At 43.2% G+C, this 24,347-nt stretch overlaps 1 pseudogene; it reads left to right on the top strand.

Moving 5' to 3' along the window:
• The first annotated feature begins 1,531 nt into the window (after nucleotides 1–1,531).
• LOC137159243 (cysteine-rich venom protein-like) lies at nucleotides 1,532–24,222 on the top strand (annotated as a pseudogene).
• The last annotated feature ends 125 nt before the right edge of the window (nucleotides 24,223–24,347 follow it).

Here is a 24,347-nt window from a genome sequence, read left to right on the forward strand (position 1 = left end):
CACTGGCTGACTGAAGTGTCGCCTTAGCCATCACCACTCCCTCCTGCGACACAGTGGCGAAGTCAGTGGCCAGGTCCGGGGGCAACCCCGAGGAGAACTTCTTCAAAGAAGACCAGAGGTTCAAATTCTACCTGCCGAGGAGAGCCTGATGGTTTGCGACCCTCAGCTCTAGGGCCGCTGTGGAATACATTTTACGCCCGAATAGGTCCAGCTTTTTGCTGTCCTTGTCTTTTGGGGTATTGCTCCTTAATCTCCAGGCCCAAACTGTCTGCCACTCTCCTCAGGAGGTCCTGGTGGGCCCGGAAGTCAAAGAGGGGGGCCTTGTGGTCTCTGGCCGCTGCCTTATCAGGGGATGAGGAGGAGGATTGAGGAAGGACCCCTGCAGAAGGACCTCCCTCTGGGTCAGATCCTTCCTCCGAAGGGTTACTCTCCTGTGCCCCAACCGGAAGAGGCACTGGTTGGGCTGCCGAGGACTGAATCAAGGCGGTCCCTTGACCCATTTGAGCGCCCCAAGGCCCCCAATATGGCCATTGCCAGGGGCCTTGAGGCCATGCAGCTGCTGACGTGGGAACCTGCTGGGTCATCTCCATGCGTCTCCCCTTGGACCCAGAGCCACTTGAACGATGCTTATGGGCCCTGGGAGGGGAGCGGCTCTGGGACGATGAAGACCTCTGGTGCCGGCGCCTATGGTGCCCATGAGCGGAAGAGCTGCTGGAAGAGTTGTAGTTGGAACAACCCCTCCGTTGAGAAGACTTGCGGCGACACTTCCCAGATCTGGAACAGGATTGGTGTTGGCTGTGCCGTCACGATGCTGATCGGGAGCGTGACTAGCCCTTCGGTGCCGAGGCGGGCAGTGCCGAGATGCTCGGTGCTGAGGCAGGCGGTGCTGGAGCAGACGTCGTCAGAGCGTACGGTGCCGAAGCCGGCGGTGCTGCGATGCACAGTGCCGATGTACTCGGTGCCGAGGTAGTCGGCCGCGCCGAGGCAGGCAGCTCTGGGGATCGGTGCCGAGCTGAGCTCCGCACCGGAGTACCGGAGTCCACGCTAAGATCCCTACTCGAGGTGGAACTGTAGCGCCTTTGCCTCGAGCGTTTGCCCTGGGACCGCCCTCAGTACCGCGGTGCCGGGGAGCTCAACGACCCGGAGTCGGAGCTAGGAGGGGAGCCCGCACTCTCCACCCTCCTTGACCGTCTGGGGGGAGACCTTGACTCCCGTCTCTACCCACCGGGGCCACCCAACGCGGGTTTACCCCGAGACACCGGTCCCGGAGCCCTCGGCCGAGGGGGGGACGGAGGCGTCGGCAGACCCATGAGGGCGCGTGCCGCAGCGAAAGCCTCCGGTGTCGACGGCCCTTGCAGAGGCGCTCCCTCACCCCCAGGAGTCGGGGGAGGCTCTCTGCAAAGAGATGCCGGTGCCGGAGTACTCTCCACGGTATATGGCTGGGGCATCTCCTGTTGCACCCCCTCCTTTCCCAGTAGCAGGGTGGAGTCCATATGTGCGTCCTCGTGCCGCTTCTTCTTTTTCGGTGCCGATGGTGCCGGTGCCGGCGCTGGTGACGGTGCCGATGTCGGTGCTGGTGAGCACTCCACACCGAGGAGACACTCGGTGCCGCAGGAGAATGCGACGGCTCGGAGGCCGGGCGAAGCGCGGACTCCATCAGGATCGCTTTTAATCTCGTGTCCCTCTCCTTCTGGGTTCTTGGTTTGAAGGACCTACAGATCCTGCATTTCTCTTTCCTATGTTGCTCCCCGAGGCATCGGAGGCAACGGTCATGAGGGTCACTCACAGGAAAGGACTTTGCACACGCGGTGCAGGCTTTAAAGCCGGTGGAGCCAGGCATGGCTCCGCTCTAACCCGTAATGGCATTATTTACTTAACTACTTGCTAACTATCTAATTTAAAAAACAAAAACTCAAACAATAAAGCTAACACTAAGGGATGCTACTTGCGTTTGTATGCAAGAGGCAGACGTTCCGGTAACCATCACAGGCGGAAAGAAGGAACTGAGGGGGCGCAGGATCGGCAGCGCCCTATGTACCGTGGCATGAGCGCGGTACTCCAGGGGGCGCCGGAGCCGACCCTACAGAGCTAGCTAAGGGAAAAAAGTTCCGGGAATCTGTGCACGGGGCGTGCACACACCTATACTGGAATGGATATGAGCAATCACTCGAAGACAGAACTGGTTAATTGGCTTCAGTTAAGTCTGCACTCCTCTCAGTAAAAACAAGAAGAGTCCTGTAGCACTTTAAAGACTAACAGGACTACAGGATTCTCCTTGTTTTTGCTGTATATAGACTAACAGGGCTACCCCTCTGGAACTTCTCTCAGTGCTGCAACAACCACAGGGATGAGTGTGCTACCAACAGTGCCTCTTCACAACCTCCTGGGCCCATTACTTCTTCCACATACTTCAGGATACAGGATGGGACCTATTATTGTACAGATGTAACACTGAGTATCTTGGGGCAAATGTAAGTTTGTTAGAGATTGGTTAATGGAAGTGGCCAAAAAAATCACTAGATTTAAAAGGCAGGAGGTTGTACTATTATCCTATAGGATTTTTTTTTAATTACTTTAGAGCTGTTAGAATATTAGAGGGGAATTGCAATATCTTTGCTCTATTTTTTTTAAAATGTCAATAACATCCTTGGTCACTTTTGAACGTGTTCGCCACCCCCATAAGTAAGTCAGGAAAGAAAAAGTGTCACAAAACTAAATGGTTTCTTTCCCACTGAAATTCAAAATTTCAGCAAATTGTCAAAATTTCAAAATCTTTAACCAGTCCTCCATTCTATACTTAAAAAACAAACAAACCCTTACCTTTGCAGTCTATAACTTAGATTTCTACAAGACAGGAAGTAGTGATGAAAGAAATCATCAGTTACGGAAAATTCGGCAGAATCATTCAGAAACAAAGAGGAGAGAAAGTAAGATAGCTCTGAGAGGCTTTATTTAGACACAAAGCCACTTTAACTGTACCCGTCTAGCTGCCGCAGCAAACAGGAATAAGCTGTACTGCTATAAGGTACCTTAATACCAATAAAATGGCAAACACGCTCGGAGTGGTATAGGTGGAGAAATCACACCCCTGACCATATTAGCTGAACCAATATTAAACTGTGTGTAAGGGAGGCCAGAACTGCCTCTGAAATTCCCAGGTTTGAACTTGTTCCTAGAAAGATGGTGTGAAGAGCTATTGTTGCTGCTACAGAAAGTGAAGCTCCCATCTCTAGAGGACAAACTGCCCAACAAAACGATCGTTTAACAATCAGTGCTGCTGAGACCAAATATACAGCAGCATGACATCACAATTATTAAGGACAGGGCAAGGTTGTGACCCTAGCAGCATCCCAATGCAAGAGCACAAGGGGCTTACTGGTATCTGGTAGTGAGTGTCAGCCAGTCTGACCAGTTCAGTGTACCCCAACTCACTAACATCTAACCTGCATCTAACCGGTGTCATGCAAGATAGCAACAGAAAGCTAATAACCTCCAGATCTTTAATATTATTGTGTGGGGTGTGTGTGAAGGACAAATTCAAAATTATAAACATCTTGGTAACATCTATGTAATTATGCCTCTTATAAAGGTTTCACCAGTCACTATCTAGTTCACCCAGTGTAGAAAGGAGAACAAACATTTGAAAATTAGGTAATTTTTCTTATGTTCCCCTTTATCAACTACAAGTTTGCTGGAGTGTTGACTTCCTGACTCAAAATTATAAACATCTTGGTAATTATGTTCTTAAAATGTGTCTGCCAGGTAAGACTGAAGTTACCCCACCCTAGAGGAAGGAATGTGGTTCTGCCATCTTGAAGGTATTTCCAAAGAACATTGAGACAATGGAAATGCAATTTATACAAAAGATAAACAGACTCATTGTGACAAACCAGGGTACCACCCAGACAAATGAGCAGCTGTGTCACCTTGTCCTCTAATCTGGGGTGCCCTTTCCAGTGCTTTGCTGCTGTCGCCTCCAGCCTGGACTGCCCACAGACAGCCTCCACCAGTCACTCCCAGCTATGGCTATGTGTGTGCTGCAGTCTGCCAGCCACACCTTGGCTCTTACCAGCCTCGGTTGTAATGCAGGCTGACCCAAACACACCACGATCTTAGATTGTCCCTGAGAAATGTATGCCTCTCCAGGACAATACAAATGATACAAAATCTGTCATGTCTTTACTAGAAATAGTATATACATAACTTGCCACCCCAAATGGAGTTTCCCAGAGAATTCAATTCAAATACACTGGATTAGATAAAACAATAAAACAAGTTGATTAGCTCCAAATATGTAGGTTTTAAGTGAGTACAAGTAATGAGGCATAAAAGTCAGAAATGGTTACAAGAAAATAAAGTTATAATGCAACTGGCGCCTAATTTAATAAACTACATCAGGTTCAGACAAAGTTTCTCACCATATGGTTTCAGCAGTCTTACTTTCTTCTTAGGTCAGGACCCCTTCTGTCAGTATTCAACAAATGCTTCCTTTGTCCATTCTAGTGCTGTGAATGCAATGGGGAGGGGGAAGAAGTTGGGGAGCGAGACAGCAGGTGTGTTTGTGCCTTCTTTTTATAATGTCTGTCTCCCTCTTGAAAAACATTTCCAGCTGAGATTGAAGAGACAAAAAGCCTATGGAAAACGGTGTTCCCTGCTGCTTTTCCTCACCTGTTTGAGCTTTCTTTGTCTACCATTCCTGCTTGATTACTCTGTTTGCTACTTAAAAATGCACATTCCTTTGTTTGAGACAGACCTGATTGCCAACTTCTGCTGTGGTTCGGAACACATATTAATAACATCATACAGGGAACTCTTATAACTTCACATACAAAGTGTATGTGACATATGTGACGTATGTTTAAAATATCACCATGCATATCATTGTTGCTACCACTGTTAAAAAACTGCAACAAATCTTATACAAACTCATGTAAGGTATCAATGGAAAAGTTACAATCTATCAGATACGATTATCCTGTTTATGTGCATGTATCATCTTTGTATCTGAAGTTATAAATATGACTTTCCATCTGGATTTCAAATGTGTTTCTCCTGGGGTAACAGTTTGTATCCAGTCTAGCTACATTGTGTATGAACAGTGCCAGTTGATGGCCCATCCAAGGATGCTTAGCTCTCAGAACTGTCCACAAAAGGAGCTTATCCTCATCCAGTGAGTCTTTCTGTGGACGTTTTAGCCAGAATATGGGTAATGACTGCTCCTATGACCCAACAAAACATGCAAGGACATGTGATTTACTCATGTGACCCTGGACTCCATCTCCTGCCTGTGAACTTCCACAAGCTAAAACACAGAACATCCACCCACATGACAGAAGACATATAAGGCCCTGGAAATATCTTAATTTTGTCTTCATTTTGTGTTTCATTTCTCTGGACTGGATTTCTAACAAGGAAGCTTTAAACAAGCATTTGTGACCCCCAAGTTGTTCAGGTAATTTACAGAGACTTTTGAAAATTAGCAGTTTATTTCACTACTACTACAAATCTGATCCTAAAAGAACTTAGCAACTCACCTTACCACCTATACTATGAAACTGATCTAAGGATTTTATTTTCATCTGTGTGAATAATGATCTATTAACCAATATTCTCTCTTTATTAAAAAATAAATATTAGTTTAGTTAATAAGCTTTGGCTTTAAGCGTGTATTAGAGTAAAATCTGAATTATTCAGTGACCTGGTTGGGAATGTGCCCGGTCCTTTGGGATAGGTAGAACTTTTTTACTTACGATGGACAAATATTTGTAGTAATCTCCATCATATTTGACTCAGCTGTCTGGGTGCAAGCCAGAGGGCTGAGTGGCTTTAAGGGAATTTGGCTTCTGGCTAACCAGTAAGGTAATTAGAAGTTGTTTGTTGCCAGATGGGAAAATCTCATTTTAAAAATAGCCACCAGGATTTGGGGGTTTGCTTGCCCCATTCTTTGAAGATTATCCTAAACTGAGCTTCTCCACATGGCTCCCCTAGAAGCCAATGTCACAACATATTTTATCAGGACAACACTGACCATCAGATTATGAGGTTTCAGATGATACCTCACAAGGTGTATTTTGTACAGAGATTATTACCACAGTGGGTATGGACACAGGGGTACATTCTGTCACACCCATCAAGAGGAGAAGATAACCACTCAGCATCATGGCAGGGGGAGCAGATTGCAGGAAATGGATCAATTTCCATTCTAACAAACACCAGGGGGCAAGACACCAGCAGGAAGCTTCCTTAACCAGGAGACCCCATATTGCCTCCCTACAGTTTCCCCCTATAGCAGAGTTCGTTCAATCTTCAGAAGTTGCTGCATCCTGGCCTCCAACCACCGTCTGCTGAAACATGGTGGGCCAAGAATCTAGTAGGACTCTAGCCTCAGCTAAAGCCCCACACACAGTAGCCCTGATTGGAGGATCTCACAGTTCCGTTGATTGGTTCAATCACACTAATTAAGCCAGACGGAGGCACAAGAAGTTGACTGAAGAACAAGGTGATTTCTTGCTGTGGTTGCTTTGGACCCTTCTTATAGTGCTTCCTGCACCCACTCCTCTTCCTGTTCCCACTGTGCTCTGTTCAATGCTTGATCCTTGCATCTCCTCTCGCTCCTACCCTAACGCCTCACTTCCAGCTATCAGTTACCAGTCCTGGTTCTGAGCCGAGCCTCTGACTCTGGGTTGATTTTTGGCTCTGACATTTAGTATCTGACCTTGGCTCTGACCCTTATTTTCCTGGTTTTGGCTTGACCCCAGCTCTAATAACTGGCAGTCAACTCTGACGCTGACCCTCGGCTTCACTCCCCAAACTGGATGGCTGCTCTGCCCACTAGACCTGAATCCTGCTCTGGCTACTAGGTCCCCTCCATCCAAGTCCATGACAGTGGGAACCATCATGGATTCACTGCCCTCTCAGAGACTACATTTTCCAGCATTCATCATCAACAGCCCTTTCATTCTCATCGCAATTTTGCCCATCAAAAAAAAAAATCCCTTCTCCCAGAAATCTGTCACCACTGGGCAGCTGCCTCGTTTGCCCACAGCTAGAGCATCCCTGCACAGGCCATAGAACTTCCCCCACAATAATTCCTGTTTGGACTAGAGCAGATCTTTTCGAGAAGCATCCAGACGTGGTTTTAAAATGTCCAGTGATGTGGAATCCACCATAACGCGCAGTAAATCAATCCAATGATAAATTACCCTTGCTGCCAAAATCTTGTTTCTAGTCTGAATTTATCTACCTATAACATCCATCCATTAGATCTTGTCAGGCCTGTCAACAGGGGGGAATAGTGTCTATTACCCAGGGGTCTGGTGATTTAAAAGAGATGGATGGGATAGAACCATAGGCGGTGGGGGTGAAACTTCCCCTTGGGAAGGCTAGCTCCGCATCCTGCCTCTTTCACCTGCGGCCCTGCCCCAGGCTCCACCCTAACTCCTCCCCAGGCCCCTCCCCTTCTCACCACTGCATCCCTCCCTCCGCACTGCTCTCCGTATCCCTGCCCTCTCGCTGTCACTCACTGCCTTAGGGGATGGGGGTGTGTGGAAGAGAGGAATGGGGCTGAGTGGAGCGGGGAAGGAGGACATGGCGAGCAGCGAGGCCGAGGGGGGAAAAGACGCAGTGGCAACCTGGGGTGGGGGCGGTGCCTGGGATGGATATGGGGTGGGGCTTGAGGCACAGCGGGGGTGGAATGTAGACAGGGCCAAGGGGAGAAGGGGGAATTAGCCTCCCTGAGGAGATGCTGGAATTTGCTGGAATTGGTTACATGGCTTTTTTACATGGATAAAATGTGCGGTAGAGAAGGAGGAGAGTGTGCTGATGTCTGAATCTTTCCAGGCTCTGCAACGGTTGGGACAATAAAAACAATTTCAAGGTTGGGGAGAGGAAAATAGTGGTGTCCCTCAGGGGTCTGTCTTGAGATCAGTACTGTTCAACATATTCATAAATGATCTGGAAAAAGGGGTAAACAGTGAGATGGCAAAATTTGCAGATGATACAAGTAGCCTGTGAAGAGTTACAAAGAAATCTCACAAAATGGAGTCACTGGGCAAGAAAAAGGCAGATGAAATTCAATGTTGATAAATGCAAAATAATGCACATTGGAAAATATAATCTGAACTATCCATATAAAATGATGGGGTCTAAATTCGCTGTTACTGCTCAAGAAAGAGATGTTGGAGTCATTGTGGATTGTTCTCTGAAAACATCGGTTCAATGTGCAGTGAAAGTCAAACATTATAACAGAATATTAGGAATCATTAGTAAAGGGATAGATAATAAGACAGAAAATATCATATTGCCCACATCTTGAATACTGCGTGCAGATCTGGTCGCCCCATCTCAAAAAAGATATACCTGTGTTGGAAAAGGTACAGAAAAAGGCAACAAAATTATTAGCAGTATGGAAAAGCTTCCATATAAGGAGAAATGAATATGACTGGGATTTTCAACTTGAAAAAGAGACAACTAAGGGGGGATATGATAGACGTCTATAAAATCATGAGTGGTATTGAGAAAGCAAATAAAGAAGTGTTATTTACTCCTTCACATAACACAAGAACTAGGGGTCACCAAATGAAGTTAATAGGCAGCAGGTTTAAAATGAACAAAAGGAAGTATTTCTTCACACAACACACACTCAACCTGTGGAACTCCTTGCCAGAGGATGTTGTGAAGGCCAAGACTATAACAGGGTTCAAAAAAGAGCTAGATAAATCAATGGTGGATAGGTCCATCAATGGTTATTTGACAGGATAGGCAGAGATTGCTGTTTGCTAGAAGCTTGGAATGGGGGATGGGATGGATCACTTCATGATTGTCTGTTTTATTCATTCCCTCTGAAGCACCTGACATTGGCCACTGTTGGAAGACAGAATACTGGGCTAGATGGACCATTGGTATGACCCAGTATGACTGTTCTTATGTGAGAAACCTGGAAAAACATTCTGCTTAGAGACCATGAGTTTGTGAAGCCAGAGTGACAAGGGTCTGGCTCTGGATGGGCAGAGCCTGTGCATGAAGGGTTAATGCCAAGGAGCCATATTGCAGTGGGCAGCTCAGAGGGAATTTTAGCCGACTCAGCCAGAATTCGGATTGGAGTCCTCAAGGAGCACAAGCTGCATGAGTAGTTCTACTAACCTGCTGCCCTCCACCCTGACTCCTCCCTCTGTGCCAGCACTCGCACTATCAGAGAAAATCACATAGAAGTTCCACTTTGCAATGTCTCCTTCACCCTCTCCCCCTCCCCTACACACCTATACAAGAGCAAATAAAATGGAACCCCTAGAGCTAGAAAGATGGGCTAGTGGTTAGGGCCTGTGCAGAAACACTCTCTCTGGGACACAGTTCCTTCCCTGGGGTGCTTTGTGGGCAGCATAGCTACACACCACACTCACCGAGGGCGGCGTGCCAAACCTCAATCTAGTTCATAATGTCTTACCTCAGTCCTTATTCCCATCATTCTTCCCAGCAGGTTTGAGGATTCATACTGGGTCTATGGTAGTTTGAAAAAGATGCCTACTTCTGGAACCAAAACTGGAAGTGAAATATGATGCGTTTCCTGCTATTGCATAAAGGAATAAAGCAACCTCTTGGCGCTCATTTCTTTCTCTGTCACCGTATCTATCTCGTCATCGGCAATCCCTCAATTTGAGTATGATCTCTACCATTGATTTACATATGGGTCCTGAGATGACTCCAGGGTCCAATTCTGGAACCACAGATCAGCCTGTAATAGGTACTAACATTTCCTAGTGGGTCAGCTGCCTGCTGGTAGAAAGTTTTTCTTTTTCCTTTTTTCTCTTTCTCTTTTCAGCTTCAAGGGCAAGATACTTCTCCTTGAAGCAGGCCACGGTTTGAGGAAGAATGTGGCGCCATTGAGGTTGGTTGGTGCTTGCTCTCCTAGTTCATGATGTCCACATAAGTTTTCTTAAGATATGCTTTCAGCATTTCTGCTGACCGCCACAAGATCTCTGACCATAGATGTGCTGAGAGTAGAGAGCTTCTTTTGGGAGGTGAAAATCTGGCATCAGCACACAATGTCCACACAGCACAGTTCGAGCGTAAGGATCATTGCTTCAATTCTGGTGACACTGGCTTCAGTGAGAATGCTGGTATCACTGTAGCGATCTTCCCACTTGATGCGAGGGTGATACCTCTCCCAATTCTTTCGATCGGTCGGTCGGTTGGTCACCCAGGTTTTACGTCCATAAATTAGTGTCTATCTACTACCTTCAAGTACGTACAGATTCATGGGTAAATCAACTCCAGATCAAATTCTTAATAAAGATTTTGATTCCACAGCTGAGATTCCACAATATATTATTAATCCTGAATGATACACAATGCCTGAGATGCTATTTTTAGATCTACCTTCTCCCACTGAAGATAAAAACCAAAGATCCACATAACCATAATGCCATGAGGGAATCCTTATTACCACTTTACCATACAACGATATAAGTACAATCTAGCCTTAACACTGTGGAGAATTTTCTTTCTTTCTTTTTTTCTTTCTTACTTATAAACTAGAAAGAGCTGTCACCGAATTTTCTGTATATGTCATCGTTCTGTGCAACTCATCAAGTTTTAGGTATCTAGCTTTAGCTCTTATGACTGTTCATATGTCTCCACTTAATGCAGGAGATCCCCTAAATTAATGGGGTATGGTGAAATGAACTATTGCTTCATAAATACATTAATAAGACAATCAACAGCTTGCTAAATATGTGCAATGTTTAACAAGCTTCTAACACAATTAGGCTTGCTTGGCATTCTTGACTCGAGTGCCCAGGACGTGCTGCTGAAGAATCATAACACTAAATTATATTTTGCACAAACAAGCTGCCTCTCATAGATTAAAGCCTGATAATACGTAAGAGGGAGAGCAACTTTGTTTATAGTAATGAAGAACCAAAATTACCCTCCCCAATTAAAGTCAATGTGGCCAGAGGGAATGCGAGGAAAGAATGGGGCCCATTGAGTCTAAAATATCAGAGGAAGAAGCTACATGGAAATCTCCCTAGGCTTTGAAGACACCCCTTTTCCCGACTGCCCCATTTGCATACCATGTGACTTTCCGATTCTGTAATTTGTCTTTCTTGTTTGTGTTGGAGTGAGGGACAGACCACACCAACAACATCTAGCACTCTAATTATTGCCTAGAAACTAAATGAATCCCCCTGGCTTCCCATCCTGACCATGCGCCATGCGCTGTGACCCCATCCACAAGTTCAACATGAGTCAAAACCCAGAACATCCAGACCCTGGAGGCTCTCTCCCACATGCAGGAACCCATTGGTGGCACAGAAATGCAATAGCAGCTCCTGTGCTATCTCCTGCAAAGATGCTGGGGCAGGGCTGCCCTAGTGATCCCCAGTTAATGTACCATCCCAGCTGGTGCCTGGCTGCCTTAGTCTGTGCTGAGGAACCAAAGCAGGGCAGAAAAGTCCCAAGATCTGGGGGGGCACAAAGGGCATCATTATTCTCCTCCCGCCTTATTTGTGTCAGGTGCTTTCTGGTGACAATGTAGAGCTTGCACCCTTTGTTTAGAAAACGGAGCTCACTCACATAACAATAGTCAGGAACAATCACCAGCTACCAACCTGGTCTCATTGTTTCCTCCCCCAGTCCTTCCACCTTGTGCATCCCACACCAAAACCCTAATCCGAGGGCCAAACAAGGACCTTCAGATACTTTTGCTACTCTTCATGTTGACTGCTAGCGTACAGTAAATCACGCAGAAACCCTCTGCCACACATGGCACTCTGTTCTGATATGAAAGATACCAGCATTTGCCTAACAGACATTCAAGTTATATGGACAGAAACCATTATCACTGAGCACTCAGTTGCATATACAATGTATTATTATTATCTATTTGTATTTCAGTAGCGCTTGGGAGGCCCAATCAGGACCCCACTGTGGAGGCGTTGTACAAACACAGTAGAAAAGGACAGTCCCTACCCCAAAGAGCTGACACTCTAAGACAAGAGACAGCAGGTGGATACAGATAGACAGATGGGAGAGCATAAGGAAACAATGAGACAGTATTGTCACCATGATGGGCTGTGGTCTCAACAACCAGCAGCCTAATTGTTGTCACAGTTTTTGTAGGCATCACTGAAAAGTGTTTGAAAGAGGGATTTGAAGGAGAACAATCAGGAAGGTTTGCAGAAGTTTACAGATGGCTCCTCCCAAGTGTGAGGGGCAGGATGGGAGACAGCACAAATGTACTTGTTTCAAAATGTAATGAGTGGGCAATGAAATCACTGGCTGACTGGAGATGAGATGATGGAGTATGAGAGATGATAGGGAGGGTGGGGCTTTGGCCATGAAAGGCCTTAAAAGTGAAGACAAGCAATTTACGTGTGATGCAATGGAGAAAGGAGAGCCAGTAGAGGTATATAAAGGAAGAATAGGAGTTAAGTTCATACTAGCAAAACTATAGTTATGGTTCCATTATAAACACTTCTTTTCTGTTTCTTATAGGTTGACTTGTAATTATTGGGAAGGAATTGATTGAAAACATGAGCCTAATACAGAATTCAGATACAAGGAATAGCAAGTTATTTGATCTCAAAGTAGTACAGAACTGAGTTCACAGAACACAGCGGCACAAGGAAAAATGGATTCAGGAAAGCAAGTACTGTGGAACGAAGGATTCTAGTGAATCTGATGCAATAGGAGGAAATATTAAAATTCATGATGATGCAAGAAATCCTAGAAATCCTTAATGATGTAATAAAAAAATCAACAGACTATAATGCCTCTTCAACCCTCTCCCCCCCAAAATTCTCCCTTTACTTGGGACAAAATGTTATCGATATAACCTCATGAGGATCTGCTGAAAAACAGGAGGGTGAAAAATAAATTTGTAATGGTAATGAAGAAATTGGGGGAGGAAAGAAATCAAACAGGAACATGGAGTCAGTGAACACTTTTCAGAAGTTAGGCGGAATCCCCTCACTAAAATTGACCTCCATGAAAAGAAACAGTAGTAATGCATCTGAAGATTCTCCAATGCTTGCATACTGATTGTTCCCTTATTTGGAATTACCAAGATCTTTGGATTAAAGACAGAGTTCTGGACATTATCCTCATCTTGTTAGTATGGCTTTTCCTGAATTAATTAAGAAAAGGTGGAAAGACTCAGAGAATCTGCCACATCCATTGGGCTTGATCTCAGGTGTACAGGTGTAAATCTGGAATAATCTGAGGAGACTGGTGTTATTCCATATTTACACCGGTATAGCTGAGATCAGACTCTAACCCTGAAACCAAAATGGACAATGAATTTACTCCAGTTTCATAATGGTGTAGATGAGCTGAACTGGAGAGGGTTCAAAGAAGAGCCATGAAAATGAGTACAGGATTGGAAACATTGAAAACATGCATTATAGGATAAGATTCAAACGAAAGAGACTGTGTTCCTTATCAAAGAAAAGACTACGGTGTGACTTGACCATAGTCCCTAAGTGCCTACATAAGGAATAGGAATTTGATGGCAAAGGGGTTTTTCATTTAGCAGACAAAGGTATAACAAAATCCGATGACTGGAAGTTGAAGCTCAACAAATTCAGACTGGAAATAAAGGTGCATATTTTTAACAGTGAAAATAATTAACCATTGGAACAATTTACCAAGAGGTGTGGTGGTTACTCAATCATGGGAGATGAAGATCAGATATTTTTCTGTTTTAGGAGAGGAGACTAAAATAGCTCGGCTTGTTTAGCCATTCAGAACAAAGATACAGAGGGGATATGATTGCTCTGTATAAATGCATCAGAGGGGTAAACACCAAAGAGGGAGAAAAGCTATTTAAGATGAAGGACAATTTTGACACAAGAACAAATGTGTCTAAACTGGCCATGAATAAATTTAGGCTGGAAATTAGATGAAAGTTTCTCATCATCAGAATGGAGTTCAAGAACAGACTGTAAAAGTAGTTGGGGGCAAACAACATAGTAAGTTTTAAGAGAGAGATGGACAAATTTATGAGTGGGATTACATGATGGGGTTGCTTGTGAAGGCAGGGTGGGGGTTAAGGCTAAACAGTCCTAGGGGTCCCTTCCAGTTCTCATTTCATATTCCAAAAATTACTTGATGTGGTTGCTTGTGGGGGGGGGGGGAGGTAGGACTTAGCAACCCAGATCCCTTCCAGTTCTTGTTTTGTATTTTTAAAATCTCATGCTTCAGGGCTTTACTTGAGGTCAGGAAGGAATTCTTCCTTCCCCCCTACCAATGTATTCTGTCAAGGAGGTTCTTTTCTTTGGTTTCGTTTGGTTTTGTCTCCTACCTCTGAAGCATCAGAGTTGGCCAGGGCTGGAGTTAGGACAGTGGACAGGGTAGCCCAGTGCTTTGAAGTGGCACTGAACATTTTCTCTCTCAAGTTCTTCTCCGGCTGGTTCTTGCTCAAATGTCCAGTGTCTAATTGATCATCATATGTGGGTTCAAGTAGGAATTTCTCCTCCAGGTTTGCATGGACCTTGGGGTTTTTCTGTCTTGCTCTGCAGCATGAGAATTGGGTGACTTGCCAGGATTATCTGGGTATATCTCACTTAATCAGTTCCCTGCCATTATAGGGACTTTGGGTATTGATGTAACTCAGTCCCTCCTATTCTCTGCTATGGCACACAACAGTTTAATCTCTAGAGAGCTGTAATACTCTGCTCTAATTTTGATTGTTGGCTTTAGTTCGGTTGGGTGATGCTGGTGGTCTGTGTTATACAGACAGTCAGACTGGATGATCTGATGGTCTCTCCTGGCCTTAAATTCTTTCACTCTACCCCATGGCTCTAAAAATATTGTCTAATTCAACCAGAACTACTTGATTTGAATTAGGAATGTCCTATAGCCTGTGTTACTTTGCGGGCTAGATGATCAAAACGGTCACTTCTGGCCTTAAAATCTATGAAAATCTGGATTCAGTCCTTCTTGTACATAATGGGGAACTATCTTATGTTGGTTGCCCTTGGTTTCTCATATCACAATAGATAATTAATAATCAATAAAAGCCAATTAACTGATAGCCAAGAATTAATAAATTAAACTGTGCTGATATGTTTAGTGAGAAAGTTCTCTCAGGTCCTGATTAGCTCAATAGCAACAAAACTCGGATAAATCAGGGTTTACTGATTGACAGTTAGCTGAGAAGCACATACCCAGAGTCATACAGTGACCAACAGCTGTGGAAGATCTTCCCCTGTCATCCTCTGAAAGCTTGTGTCCAGACTGCAGATGGTCTTACTTCCCCTATGATTTATGGGCAATTTTACACTTCTTAGCCTTAGTATTTGTCATTCTGGTCCTTATCTATTTCCTCTTTTTGGTACACACTTTTTATCTTAGGCTATTTCCATGGTGCTCTGTTTCATTGCAAATGTCATACGGTCTCAACATCTGTTAGTTTGTCATTATTTTGGCCTTTTTAAAGACATTTTTTGTTTCATATTTTGTGGACGGTACCTTGCTAAGGTACCTCCTAGAGCCGTTTTCAAAACTCAGTAAAGTTTACTGCTTGGTAAAACTCCACTCTCTCCAGTAAGCGTCATCTCAACTGCAAAGCATCATGGGAGTCTTCATCCCAGGCTTTCTCGGGCTATCTCACGTGCCAGCATAACAAAAGGGAAGAGTTTTCCAGCTCAGCTAATAAACGTGCCATATCTGTTACCAGGGAGCACAGGTTTCCATTGTGCTTCTATGCAAGGATAAGGAATGTAGCAGCAAAACTAGTCATACCAGTTTACCCCTCTACCCAACAGGACCAGTGTACTGGGTCCTTAGGAAATACTGGAAGGCTACAGATTATATCAGCAGAGACAAGCTATAAAAGAGAAAAGTTATCACCACTGACTTGGATATGAACACGTACACCAGCCCGCACCTGTGCAATGTGAGGGTAAACCATTACGAATCCTAATCTGGTAGCATTTCACGTTCACTTTAGTCTGGTCTAATTCACTAGACAAGGGGCAGGGCAACGTACTTTGGCTTTTAGTTCACTGCATAACAAATCTACTTCACCTGTGCCTGACTGTGTACAGAGGAACTTTCAGGGGGGGCAAGTGGCTACACCAGCCCTGTGCAGGAGAGCTCAGGGAGGGAGAACCACCTCCATTCAGCCTGCCTTGGCTGAGGGGGGAGGGTTGCAACCAAAAACTGTAACTCAAATGAGCTGAGCCCCCCCTTTGAGTTACAATTTTTGGTTGCACCACCCCCAACCCAGAAAGGTTGGGTGGCCGGCTGAGGTGAGTCGGGGGTGGAGGTGGCACTCACTCCCTGAGCCCTGCCACACGGGGCTGGCCCTAGCTCCCAGGCACCCCTGGCCTGAGCCGCCTGACATTGCCATTCGTCCCCTCTGCACCCCTGAACGTCCCTCCAGGGGTGTGCCCCACATTTTAAAAAACCTCTGTACTAAATAAATGCATTGTCCGCCTTTACAGGATTTTTCATGACAAGAGCTCGCATACCCCAGTTTGAAAACCACTCATGTAGATGAATATTAGTTCCACTAAGCATTAGGGAGAACTAGATGCGTCACCTCTTTGTAAAGAGGCTTGTGACATGAGATAATACAGTTCACTCTGACTGAAACATTTACTTGTAATTAGCAATATATTTGAAACTCAGGTCAGCTTGACTGGAAAGCAGAGATTTCTTGGAGCTTTACAAATATGCAATCGGAGGAAGTAAAAATCAAATACATATATACATATACATATCTTTTTGGAATAATGTACGACAAACCCAATGTTCCATCCAGACTCAATTAGAGTTTTGTAATACCTTTTGTGATGCTGAATCACCTTGCCAAAGCAGGAAACAGGAGAGCTATATATCATACTCCAGTGAAGAAATCCATGCACTTCCACAAAGTCTTGAAAGGTGCAGAAGACATTTCCTATCTTCCCAGAAAGGAAAGGTAAGATTTATACTCCTTTATTTAAAATGTGGTGAACTTATCCTCAGTTTTTAAAATATAGTCTGCTCCAAAGAAGGCTGTTTGAAACATTAGGGGACTCAGACAAATATAATGCCTTCAGTGAAATGAGGAAGAGAAAAAACTAGTCAAAGGGTTAGGAAAAGCAAGAGGAGAAAATATGGCAAGAATCAAGAAACAATAAAAAGTCACCTTTATACAGTGGTTGAATAGATAATAAATCAGTGGTTAAGCAGGGGTATTAAATAACATATATATATATATATATATATATATATATATATATATTTAAATTCCAGTTAATGTTTGTGTGCTTTGTTGACTTAGATAATATTCTCTTCAGGACAGGTATTCTATCTCCTTATATAGCCATAAACTACCTTGCACACATAAAAAGCTACCTACAGAACAATAATAGCATGTATAATTATAAAACAATTTCAAGAGAAAATAGTGAAAAGGAGTTGCAATTTTGTAACAAAGAAAGGAAGATAGCCTGGTTTGTATGAATAATTTCGGCCAGATTGAGTCTTTTCAAGGCTCAGCCCTTCGAAGGGGTATCTAAGCACACACTTAATGTAATGTAATGCTGAAATAACACAGGCTGCAGGTGATCAGGCACTGATCCGGCAATGGTGCCAAGGGACCACTTCAATGACATCAATGGGATTTTTGTACATGTACAGTGCACAGAGCTGATTGCACGATTGCACAGTTCCCAAACTGTGGTACGCATACCCTCAGGGGTTCTCGAGACAACTTTGAGGGGCACACAGGAGAAATTGTGTAATGGTGGATTTTATTTATTAATTAGTTTGTTTATTGCATTTTCATAATAGGCTACTCAGACAAAGTTTTAAAACTCTATGGGAATTTGTTATCTAAAATACAGTATTTAATTTACCTCAAGAAGTACCAGCGAGAACACAGATTCACAGAGACGCTGATGTACAGATCCCTCACCTCCAATCACTCTACAGTTTGAATTCACTGGTCCATAAGCTGTCCAGTCTAACTGAGCTCAGAACTTAGTCAGGGTTTTTTTTTCTGGTTTTATACATCAAACTATATCTCTACGTAATAATGAAATATGGACAGATAGCTTAAGACAGGTAGTGTTAAGAAGAACACACAAAGTATTAGCGATGAGACGGGTAGAGGTCTGTGGGCAACTCGTAGATCTGGAAGGATACATGCAATAGGAAACGTCTGGGAACCTCTCTTTTAAAGCAGAAGCATTTAGTTGAAAAGGACGGACTTTTCTAAAACATCCAAGTAGGAGTCCCATTGACACTCAATACGATCCAGCATATATTTTTGAAACTCTTTAGGAATCATGTAAAAAATCATTTACATTTTGCTTTTTTTACAAAATTTTAGAATGAACATTTTTGCCAATTTCCTTGGGGGAGATTTTGCAGTCCTATTTGCAAATTTAACCATATTCACAGTTTCAATGACATGGTTATTTTCAGCTCAGAACACACCACAGATTATATTTTCCCAAGTTTTTGAGGCCAAAGTCACTTGTATGTGAAAAATTATTTTTCCCCCACTTGGATATGAGCATAACTTGCTCTAAAAATGACCCTTTTTCATTTAAAAATAGATACATTTTTCTTGAAATACTTGTACGCAGTTACAAAAAACCTCCCCATTGTCTAGTTCAGAATGAAATGCAAAGGGAAAAGAAACTATCTTCATTTTATTAAGAATATTTCTTCAGTCTCCAGGCATGCATAATAATATATTTGGAAATAGTAAGGTAAAGATATAAGATAACAAGTGTGTAGTAATGATACCTTAGAATCAAACAAACACAGCACCATAAAAATGCAATACCAGGAAAGAAAATTTGCATCCATTAACCCTAAAGATCAGCATTAAATTGCTTAGTGGTGATATATTTTAGAGATTAGGGCCAGATACTTAGCTAGTGAAAATCAGCATAGTTGCATTGCCAGCTGAGGAACTGGCTCATAATCAATCCCTATGCCACAGACAGATACACTTCTTAGATACTTTGCATGTTCATATCTGTATCTGGGGAGCTGAGATTTAGACCTTGGTTCTTAATTTGAACAAGACACAGAACTAAACTGGTTCTGCTAAAGCAGAGACTCTTTTATTGTTAGTAGTAGAAGGTCCCTTAACCTCTATGTGGGTCAGCAACTAGAGAACAATATCACATGGCCAGTATGCTACCAGATTGTTAGTACCTCTCACCAGAAAAGTGCCCAAATAGACAATACTTTGGCTAACCCAAGAGGAGTGCAGGCAGACATTAAGATTGTGGAAGATATAATGGACCAGTTCCTTAGTTGCTGTAAATGGAGTTAGCATCATTGAAGCTGATAAAGCTCTGGAGGTCCACTCCTGTGGCGCATGGAAATGTCAGCTAAGCACATCGTCCTTTTACCAGGAATACATTAAACTCAAACCATCAGCCTACCCCTAAACCAAACATAAAATTAAGCTAATAATGAATCTATTTGGCATCATGCCCTTAAGCCTGCTGGGACTGGGGCTTGATCAGAAGGCCAGTGGGAGTGAATTTGAGCCCAGCCACTAGCCCAAGCCAATTAAACCACAGTACTGAGAGCCAAAGCCTCCAATATGATGCTAACTACAATGACAGGAAGCAAAGATCCCCAGAGACACCTGGGTCCTGGGCCTGACAGGTTTTGAAAAACTCCCAAGCACTTTTTGAATTGCTCCCAGAATCAAACAGAAATGCAATGTAAAGATTCAAGCACACGTCTCACATGCTAAAAGTCCTGTCACTGCAGAAATGGCCATCCGCTTCTCTACTGGTAACGGCTCCTGGGTGGAGCTCAAAGGCAGCCCTGCCTACCATCAGCTCATCACTGCATGAAAGCCATTGCTGTGTCCCATTCACACAATTATGCTCTGAGCAAAACTTCTATAACAGAAGTCCTGAAACAGCCCATCTTCCCTGGGACACAATCCCTGGCCCAGCTCCTCATGACCTCATAGCAATATTCCAGTGCTGATCGTTAACCACCTACTCTTGGAACATGAACACAGCAGACACCCCAGTGTTTACTCATCTCAGTTATTCAGCTAGATGATTCATTCACACTGGGGAGAAGGTATCACCCATCAGCATTCTCACATCAGCTACTCAAAGGCTGGGTAAGTGTAGTTGTAGTTAACTACTTACTCCCTCCCCAGAGCAAGTGGAAGAGGAAGAGACAGGGACTTAGATCCTGCCCTTATTAACTGGCCAGAGTCATGAGGAAAGTGGAGGAAGTTGGGGGTAGAAGTTTACATTGGTGCTATAGACCAGCAGCAAAGTACCATTCTGAGGAGCAAGGAGAAAGCAAGGGGGGAATCAAGACAGAGAAGGATGTCTCCTACGGATACTTCTAGGAGCTTATGCACCACCCTTTGCTCAGGGTTCTATCTGAAGTCTCCATCTAGCACTAAATCTTTCCTTCCATGCAGATGGCCACCTCCCTGCTTTCAATTATAAACAAGGGGCATTGGTTTGAACAAAACCTAGAGGGGCTAAATTCAAACTGGGTTTGCACTGGATTCTGCTGACATAACCCCAGGTGCCTGGCCCCAGCTGTAAAATATCTGCTGGTGAGGCATCTGTTGTACCACATTTTTAGCATCCCCTCCACAATGGGATGGAAGGAATGGGCATGTGCAATCCAGTAAGTGGCCAGGAAGGGAGCATTGCAAAGGTGAGTAGTGCACATGCTAATTCAGTGCAGCCCCTCTGCAGTCTCCACAGTGAAGGTTCCTTTGCAGCTCTGGCTAGAAACTAAAACTATCTACACAGTGAAAATCCCAAGACAGGTGGCAGCAGTAGTAATGTCTACGCTTCCTCTTGGCAGGGAAATTAGTACCTCCCTCTGCACTTAACTCAGTCTAAAGGAAAACTCTCTAGTATAGAAACATATGTTGTGAGGAAAACATGGAAAGCTGGTAAGTTCATAGTGTTGTTAGAAGTAACAGAGAGAGAAAGAAAGGAGGATTTCGCCTTCTAGGATAATGAACTGCTGACAAAACCACCACCTTCCTGATTGAGAAAAACCCTAGACATAAACAGCATATGGCAGCGAACTTCTGCTGTAATGTGTTTAAATAAAAACATAAGCCACAGACAGAAAAGAAAACTAAGCAGATTGTTCTTCCTTTTTCAGAGATGATTCTGCTAGCCGCATTCCTGGGCCTGGCTGCTGTGCTGCGACAAGCCACTGCACAGGTAGGACGGGAGTTGGGTGAGAAACATTTTTCCAATCCCATGAACATTTTGAGATTTCTGAAACCTGAATCACAATGAAAAGTAAACATTTCAAATATTTTTGCAAACTGATAAGGAAAAAATATTTGGTTTGTGTCATTCCAAACATCCCGCTTCAGTGATTTCAAAGCACTTCATGTTGATTTTGACCATTTTTGGGAGTAGTGGGGGGTGAAATTTTAAACTGAGTTAAGGCCCTAAAGCAACAAAAGCCTTTACGCTGATTTAAATTCTTAAAATGGCACAAATGTGCAATGCAGACTAAAAACCAGATCCTGCAAATACTTTTACAATTACCTTCACTCCCATGGGTAGTCCTGTCAATGGCAGTAGGATTATTTATGTGAGTAAATTCATGCACATGAAGAAGTGTTCATGGGATCAGAGTCTAAGACCCGTAGGCTGAGAGAGATTTACAAAAGAAAAGTGAAATGGCGCACACATGCAGTACGTGCAGATTGACTGAGTTTAGATGTTCATAACTGGGTAAAAAGAGGGTTATAACGAAAACTATTATGAAGAAATACTATAGGGCAGTAAAGAACTCAAACATTTCATGGTATTTTTACAGATGTGAAAGTAATAAGAATTTCAAAATCTCAAAAGCTTCAGCAAAAATTTCCAAAGAGATGCTTAACGATCACCTACAATAATCTCTTTGCCATATGTCTGTGCAGTTTCTAGCATGATGGGATCCTCATCCTAGGAGCATCCGTTATGTAAATAAATAAATAATATAGTCAGTGGAGTTTTTCCTGTCTTTAATGGCACTGTATTTGGCCCAATCTATTTCACAAAATTTGGCAGTCTAAAGAATTCTAAGATTAGATCATAGGATCAGTTTCTCATTGCTAAATTGTTCTCACTAGGACCACATGTGAAGTAGGGTGCTACGTACCCTAGAATAAAGATATTAGAATCTGACCTATCATTAATTAATTGAAGATTGGTTGATTAATTCTGAGGAAAATAAGTTTAGAGACCTAATTAGTTCATGAAATATTTTAAAGACACATTAATTGCAACTGATTCCTGGGCTTACATATAAAATATTTCAGACTCACGCAGGCAAATGCAAGAAAAATGATTGTACGTTCCTCTGTTTCAGACTCCAGATTTAGCTTCTCTGTCAACCGACAAGGCAGATCAACAAAATGAGATTGTTAACAAGCACAATGCCCTAAGGAGAGGAGTGATACCAACCACTAGCAACATGCTAAGGATGGTAAGAATTTGCAAGGGCACAGCATAGAATGACATTTGAATCCTTTCCCCCATAAAATGTTGGAGAACGTAGGCATTGTCAAGGTAAGGGAGCAGGTTGGGGGTGACAACTCTAGCTGTTCATGAACAATGATGACTCCTTTGGAAGCGAAGGGATAAACCACTAGCTCTGTATGTTCTCCATCAAGCTCATCACCATGATATCTAGCCTCCTCCTCAGGTGTGCAGCTACTGAGCTGCTCCTCCTTTTTGTACTATCTAAAGGAAAGAGAAGGAATTGTGAAGAAGATTTTAAACACTGAAAATGCAATTTCCAAGTGTATGTTCTCTTACTAAGAGATACACAACCGAACACCTAGTGTTTCTCATTTCATTAAGGAATGGAGTCCTGCAGCTGCAAGAAACGCCAAGAGTTGGGCAAATGAGTGTATTTTAGCCCACAGTCCCCAATACAGAAGAAAAACAAGTAAGTAAAGTGTCAGTTTTAAATGAATAATGCATCATTCCACCCATTATGTTAACAGTTCTCAGATAATATAACTTCATTCATATTTAAATGTTCTCAATATTTTGCTGGATGAGTAACATATACTGCTGATTGTATGGATTCATCTAATCTACAGTTAGACTGCCTGATATTTAGATTTAAGCAATCTTTTTTTTCATATAGACTAAATTTCAACATTAAAGAAATAATGAAAAATTTCAAAGAAATTCCACAATTTTTTATTTTGGTGAAAAATTGGGAAATTTTTGTAAATGTTTTTGAGATTTATCTCCTTCCAATCCTCCTCCTCCCCGTCCTTAGCCCCAAACAGCTCAAATAATATGAAAAGTACTATGTATGAAGGTAGATCCCTTTTCACTAAGGTCACTTCCACTTGTTAACAGAATGATGAACAATGCTATTGTTACTCTGAGGTTATGACTGTTTGAAGACTGGATCCAAAGCAACACCCTGGACATGACAACTCCTGACACATAAGAAATTTGTAATCCAGATCCAAATTTAGGCTTTGATTCTGATTTATGTTGCACCAGCTTTACACTGGTGTAATTCCACTGGCATCTATGATGTTACTCCTGAATTAAGAATACCTATTCTCCCAGTATTTTCATCCCAAAGAGTAGGTTGGATTAAAAGTCGCTCCTTGAAATCTGGACATAGTTTATGGAGGAAACCAGAATGCTGGGTCTGTATGTGAGTATTCAGGATGCATTGAACAAGGAACCAGGGTGCAATGTCAAGGAGTTTGTTTGTGCTGGCAGCAATGTCTGTCCAGAGTGAGTGGATCTCAGTGTTTTTTAGTCCCTTGGCATTTTGGCATTCCAGGCTCTGCTAACCTATCACTGCCATGGAGATTCAGATAAACATCTGAATATTTGAATACTTATGAGAATCAAAGGTAACCATGGAGTTTATCCAACATTCATTCATGACCTGGATAGTGACAAAGGGCAGGGTTATAGAGTATGGGTATTCAGGAAATGAAACAGATTCTTCCCACCAGGCTCCCCTGGAGATTCCTGAATCTGCTGCTGGTTCTCCCCACATGCTAAAATTCTTGCATCTTTTGAACACCCTCCCCCCCCCCCCCCCATAAGGTTTTGTGCATGGTTTCTTCTCCATTTTCAGCGGTGAACTGTGGTGAAAATCTCTTCATGTCAACTGCCCTATTCATGGTCAAATGTCATTCAAGTCTGGTACAATGAGGTGAAAGATTTCAAGTATGGCATTGGGCCAGTCAGACAAGGGGCAATGATTGGCCATTATACTCAGGTAGGAACCATACTATCACTTGTTACATTCATGTTTTAACGGATACATGTTTGGCTAAATGATTAACAGAGGTAATAGAAATAACAGCCTCAATATATTTAAAGGGCAAAAACACCATGAAGGAT

The sequence above is a fragment of the Emydura macquarii genome, unplaced genomic scaffold (genome assembly GCF_026122565.2).
Source record: "Emydura macquarii macquarii isolate MOO-44397 ecotype Brisbane River unplaced genomic scaffold, CSIRO-AGI_Emac_v2 contig_1806, whole genome shotgun sequence".
Lineage (NCBI taxonomy): Eukaryota > Metazoa > Chordata > Testudines > Chelidae > Emydura > Emydura macquarii.